At 38.5% G+C, this 6,881-nt stretch overlaps 1 pseudogene; it reads right to left on the bottom strand.

Moving 5' to 3' along the window:
• Positions 1–5,971: 5,971 nt before the first annotated feature.
• LOC112929952 (large ribosomal subunit protein uL16-like) lies at positions 5,972–6,614 on the bottom strand (annotated as a pseudogene).
• Between the last annotated feature and the right edge of the window lie 267 nt (positions 6,615–6,881).

The following is a 6,881-nucleotide window of genomic DNA, read 5'->3' as shown; positions in this document are numbered from 1 at the left end:
TTGGGACACCTGGATGGTTCAGTGGTTGAGCTTCTGCCTCTGACTCAGGATGTGATCCCAGGGTACTGGGATCGAGTCCCCCATCAGGCTTCCTTCAGGGAGCTTGCGTCTGTCCCTGCCTCTCTCTCTGTGTCTCTCATGAATAAATAAATAAAATCTTTTTAAAAATCCTACAATAGCATAATTCTATTTCTCCTCTCCCAGGTTTTATGATATAGTTGTCATATGTTTATGTTTAAAACTCTATTATACATTGGGTTGTTAAAATTTGTTTCTGTTGTTCTTAAGCAATCAGTTATCTTTTCAAGAGATTTAAATCATAAATAAAATTCTTACAAATTTACCCAGGTAGTTAACCATTTCTAGTACTTTGCAGACCTTTGTATAGATCCACATTTCTTTCTGGTATCATTTTCCTTCTGCCTGAAGACATCATTTAATATTTCTTGTATTGATAGTATGCTAGTGATTAATTCTTTCAATGTTCTATCATAAAAAGTTGTTATTTTGTCTTCATTTTTGAAAGATGGTTTTGACTACACATATAATTGTAGGTTGACAGGGTTTTGGTTTTTTTTTTTTCTTTTAGTACTTTAAAGATATTTTCCACTGCCTTTGAGTTTGTATTGTTTATGATAGAAAATATGATGTCATCCTTACCCTTATTCCACTGTACATAATATGTCTTATTTTCTCTGGCTGCTTTGAAGTTTTTCTTTTTATCACTGATTTTGATCAATTTGATTATTATGCACTTTGGAATAGTTTCCTTACTATGTTTGTGTGTTTGGGATTCGTTGAGATTCTCAGATCTCTGGCTTTATAGTTTTCATCACATTTGGAGAAGTTGTACCTGTTGCTTCTTTAAGACCTTTTTTCTGCCCCCCCCCCCACCTCCTTCAAGGACTCCAATTACATACCCTTGGTGTTGCTTGAAGTTGTTCCATAGCCCATTAATGCTCTTTTCTTTCCTTCCTGCCTTTCTTTTTTCCCTTCCTTTTTTTCTCTCAGTCTTTCTCCTTTTTTTAGTCCTATTTTCTCTGTTTTTCATTTTGGATAGTTTCCATTGCTGTGTCCCAATATTCACTGGCTTTTACTCCTGCTCTTTCTAATCTTCTGTTAATCCCATTCAATATTTTGTTTTGTTTTTGTCTCAAACATGGTAGTTTTCATGGTACTTTCCATGCTTTCTCAGGTATGGAAGTTTGATTTTTTTCCTGTTTCTACATATAAAATACAGTAATAGTGGTGCACCTGAGTGGGTCAGTGGTTAAGCGTCTGCCTTTGGCTCGGGGCATGATCCCGGGGTCCTGGGATCAAGTCCCACATCAGGCTCCCCGCAGGGAGCCTGCTTCTCTCTCTGCCTATGTTTCTTCCTCTTTTTCTGTGTCTCTCATGAATAAATGAATAAAATCTTTAATAAATAAAATACAATAATAGTAACTATTTTAGAGTTTTTAATCTGTTAATTTTAACATCTGTGTGCCAATGCTGGGTTGGATTTGATTGAGTGAGTAAGTGAGTGAGTGATTATTCTTCTCATTATGGCCGATTTGAATTTTGCTTTGTTGGGTTCTGGATATTTTTATATTCCTTTAAGTATTCTTCAGTTTTGCTCAGGGATGTAGTTACATTATTTGAAAATAGTTCAGTTATTTCAGGAAGTGTTTTTATAATTTGTTACATAGGTCTAGAGCTAATTATTACCTACTAAGGAGAAAACTTCCTGAGTACTATACCTATGCCCCATGAATTACAACTTTTCCCAGCCTGGCTGGTGATAACATATAATCCTGGCTCAGTGTGAGTATTAGGCACAGTTATCTCTGATTCTCTCTGATGGTTCTTTCCCCAAACTCAGATAGCTTATTCACACACATGATTTGGTCAATACTTTCTTAAGTACTTGAGTGGAACCTTTTAAATATCTTCACAGAGCTCTCTTTGTGTGCCTCTCTCCTCTCGGGTATTCTGACCAGCTATCTCTAGTTGCCTTAGTCCCCCTGACTCTCAGATCTGTCTGCCCGACTCAGGGAGACCAGGAGGCTCTGCCTGAGTTCCCTTTTTTGCACCACAACCTGGAAACACTCTCAAACAGTAAGGTGGGGTTATAATAGGTCTCATCTCATACCTTTTCTTCTCTTGGGATCACTGTCCACTGTCTGATTTTCAGTGACTTGAACACTGGTTTCAAATATTTTGTCTGGTTTCTGTGGTCGTTTTAGCCAGGAATATAAATCTGGTCCCTCTTGCTCTACCCTGACTAGAAGTGGAAATATGATTGTTCCATTTTAAAATGAAGAAATGATCTCAAGAGGACTTAGTGCTGTAGTAAATGGTAGAGCTGGAATTCGTGCCTAGTTCTTTTCACTCCTACTTCAAAAACAACATCTTAGAATAAGTATTTGTATGGCTAGAGAAACTGCAGGGGTTTCCCCCTCCCCTTTGCAACCTATTGCTTTTAATAATTGTTCATTTATGTTTTTTTTAATTAATTTTTATTGGTGTTCAATTTACCAACATACAGAAAAACACCCAGTGCTCATCCCGTCAAGTGTCCGTCTCAGTGCCCGTCACCCATTCCCCTCCAACACCCGCCCTCCTCCCCTTCCACCACCCCTAGTTCGTTTCCCCGAGTTAGGAGTCTTTATGTTCTGTCTCCCTTCCTGATATTTCCCAACATTTCTTTTCCCTTCCTTTATATTCCCTTTCACTATTATTTATATTCCCCAAATGAATGAGAACATACACTGTTTGTCCTTCTCCGATTGACTTATTTCACTCAGCATAATACCCTCCAGTTCCATCCACGTTGAAGCAAATGGTGGGTATTTGTTGTTTCTAATTGCTGAGTAATATTCCATTGTATACATAGACCACATCTTCTTTATCCATTCATCTTTCCATGGACACCGAGGCTCCTTCCACAGTTTGGCTATTGTGGCCATTGCTGATAGAAACATCGGGGTGCAGGTGTCCCGACGTTTCATTGCATCTGAATCTTTGGGGTAAATCCCCAACAGTGCAATTGCTGGGTCGTAGGGCAGGTCTATTTTTAACTCTTTGAGGAACCTCCTCACAGTTTTCCAGAGTGGCTGCACCAGTTCACATTCCCACCAACAGTGTAAGAGGGTTCCCCTTTCTCCGCATCCTCTCCAACATTTGTTGTTTCCTGCCTTGTTAATTTTCCCCATTCTCACTGGGGTGAGGTGGTATCTCATTGTGGTTTTGATTTGTATTTCCCTGATGGCAAGTGATGCGGAGCATTTTCTCATGTGCATGTTGGCCATGTCCATGTCTTCCTCTGTGAGATTTCTCTTCATGTCTTTTGCCCATTTCATGATTGGATTGTTTGTTTCTTTGGTGTTGATTTTAATAAGTTCTTTATAGATTTTGGAAACTAGCCCTTTATCTGATATGTCATTTGCAAATATCTTCTCCCATTCTGTAGGTTGTCTTTTAGTTTTGTTGACTGTATCCTTTGCTGTGCAAAAGCTTCTTATCTTGATGAGGTCCCAATAGTTCATTTTTGCTTTTGTTTCTTTTGCCTTTGTGGATGTATCTTGCAAGAAGTTACTGTGGCCGAGTTCAAAAAGGGTGTTCATTTATGTTTAATCCCTAGTTTTGTTTGTTTGTTTTTAGGAGTAAAGGTGAGCAACTATTTGGGACTGTGTATCTACTCTATCTCTCTTTTCAGGGAGAATAATGTCCTTAAAGAGCTGCATCCTCTGATGCCTGGTATTTGTTGTGAATCAATAGAGAACCTTTCTGTCTGTGTTTGAATCTTGGATAAACGTTCTGCTTCTGTTCTTATTTCTTAGACTCACTTATAGGTCATGTACTTGCCCAGTTCAGAACCTTTGTTTATTCCTCTGGAAGAGTACTGTTCTGTCATTCTTTCCATCAAATTGTGTCCCTCATTTCAACCCCATCCCAAGCTCTATTTCTACTAGGAAAACTTCCACACCTATGCAATTTCTACCTCTGTAAAGTCATGCTAGGTTTGTTTGGACAAGATGCTCTCAAGGTCTCTTGCAACTCTGAAGAAAGTTTTGTGGGAGCTAATACTACTCTCTCCCCTTTCTAAATTACACCATTTGGCATAAATTGATTCTGGATTATATTCTATATTTGTGTCCTATATCTTCTGCCCTGTGTCTGGCAAGTTGCCCATCATCAATAAGTTCCTAATAAATCTTGTTGAAAGAAAGGATGAGTGGCATTTTTTCCTAGTCATTCAATGTATGTATTTTTTCCTTTTTAACCAGAAAATAAGTTTCCTGAGGGCAGAGCTAATGTATTTTTGCTTATTTGATATTACGTACAGAATCTACACTATGCTAGAGGCATTGTTGAGTGTTTGTAAGGATTCTGATTCCAAGAAACCACCAGCCACCTGATTTTCCAGAATCATGGTATCAGGCTCAGGTGATAATACATAGTCTCAAAGTAAATATATGTTGAATGAACAATGAGATGGCTCTAGAATAGAGAGTTTAGCAACACATTCATGCTTACACAGAGAAACAAAGATGCAGATAGTGCAGACACACTCAAATTTTATTGTTTGTTTGATACATCTGCTGCTTTGAGGCTTATACTTAATGTGAGTCTGTTGAATGATTTACAGGTATACTCATGCACCGAGATGAAGGGCTTTATTATAAATCTCCCTCCTTGTGCTGTAGGATACTGTGCATTTTTCAATGCTGTAAACATAAATAGAAAAGTGTTTTGTCTGTGACAAGGACAAATGTCAATTGGCAAAGCCCTTAAAGATGCAGACTTTTGAATTTGAGTTCTCATTATTATACTGCCCTGATTCAAGAAGTAAGCATAAAAAATGCTTTATATTTATAAATTTTATTCCATAAACCTTTGTAATAAGGAAAAAACAATAAAAGTTATTGCATAAAAGTAATACTTGTAGAAAATAGTGTTAATCAAAAATAAGAAAATAAAATCCATTCGTATCTCCAACATAGATAACCACTGATAACATTTTAGAGCATATTCTCTCAGTCTTTCTATGCTCATATTTAATCCAAAAATGTAATTATACTGAACATATTATTTTTACATGCTTTTTCATTTAGTGACATGGAAACTATTGAGTATATATTCATAAAAATTCTCTAGATTACTATTTCTCATTGCTCTTTAGCACTTCAATGTATGGGTCTACTGTAATTTATTTATCCAAACTCTTAATTTGGGTCATTTTTGTCATTTTCAGCATCTGTTGTCATGAAATTACAGGAATCAGTGTCCTTGCAGCTAAAGCTTTATGTACATCCCTAATTATTTCCCTAAAATAATTCCCTCAAAGTGGAATTCTTGGGTAAAGAAGTATATAAAATTCAAAGGTGTCTGATACCAAAACTATCTCCATTCCAATTTAATCTCCTAGCAATGCATGCAGTACTTTTTCAATGAGATTTCATTTGTACTTATAACCTTTATGCAGGAAAAATTTAAGGCATCCATATTTAGCAGTTGAGGAAATTAGGGTACAGAAAAATCAAGGGCGTGTAGTGTTAACAACAGAACTATAAGCCTGCTTTCTCTATTCCTTATGCTCTTGGAACAGTGCTCATTGCATCTATACCAGTGGTGGTATTTGGAAAAAATGAGTCTGGGAGATTCCTTAATCAAAATTAGGATTTATTAGTCAAACACTTATTGAAAACAAAATTAAACAGGCTACAAAGCTTATAATGGTAAAAGAATGAGTCAAACCTTTAGGCTGGTCTTTGCAATTTAAGTTATTTGCCATCAGGAGGCAACAGAGAGTCACTCGCAACCCCTCCAAGAATGAAGGGTGGTTTTCCTGAGAAGCTAGTCTCTCTCTCTATCTTCTCACTCACTCACTCACTCACTCACTCACTCACTCACTGTCTTTCTCTCTTTGTTGGACAGGAAGTAGGATTTGTCAGTGGGCATGAATAAAGAGGGGACAGTGCCAAGGTTCTCATGAGTGCAAAGCCCACCATTTGTCCAGGGTAGACATGATTAGGGATGTATTTGACCCCACAGCCATCTGGGAAGAGCCACTTTTCGGCTATCATGTCTTCAAATTCATCTGCATTAAACTTAGTTAAGCCCTGCTTCTTGGAAGTGTGGATCTTTTGGCAGCCAGGGACCTAGAATTTGGCTCTATGTCAGGCCTGAATCATATGCTCCTTGTTCTAGAGCTTCATACACATGGGCATGATGACTTGACCAATGTGGATCCTGGCCACTGTGCCCTGAGGCTTTCCAAAGGCACCCCACATACCTGTCTGCAACCTGTCAGCCCCAGCATAGGAAATCTTGTTGATAAGGATGAAATGGAAGGGGTGGAGCCACACTCAGACGTGAAAACCATCTTTGCTTCAGCTTTTCACCTTTTACTTGTTGGCACAAATACGGACAGCCTCCATGGCTCCAGAGGAGAGCTGCTCATATTCATCTGGCACCATGTGGCCACATAGCGTGCGCTCATCCACCTTTGCCTTCTTCCACCCCAGGTCAAAGATGCAGATCTTGGCATCAAGGACACCTCTGTAGGAGTGAGGTTTTGGATATGACTTGTTCTTAACAATACCAGTAGCATTGGCCGGTGCATAGCCCATGGCGACACACAGAAGGAAGAGAGAAGATAGTTTCTTTTCTACCTTGCCACTTGTTGCATAATCACAAGCTATAAAACTTTGCTTTGTATACAAACTGAAATTATCAAATTATGACTTCCACTTTGATTAGTTCAAATTAAGATTGAAAATAAGTTTTGTGAGACCCCTGGGAGGCTCAGGCAGTTAAATGTCTGCCTTTGGCTCAGGTCATGATCCCCGGGTGCTGGAATCCAGCCCTACTTCCAGCTCCCTGCTCAGCAGGGAGCC

The sequence above is a fragment of the Vulpes vulpes genome, chromosome X (assembly GCF_048418805.1).
Source record: "Vulpes vulpes isolate BD-2025 chromosome X, VulVul3, whole genome shotgun sequence".
Lineage (NCBI taxonomy): Eukaryota > Metazoa > Chordata > Mammalia > Carnivora > Canidae > Vulpes > Vulpes vulpes.
The sequence above is the reverse complement of the archived record's forward strand: the minus strand, read 5'-3'. Positions and strand labels throughout refer to the sequence as shown.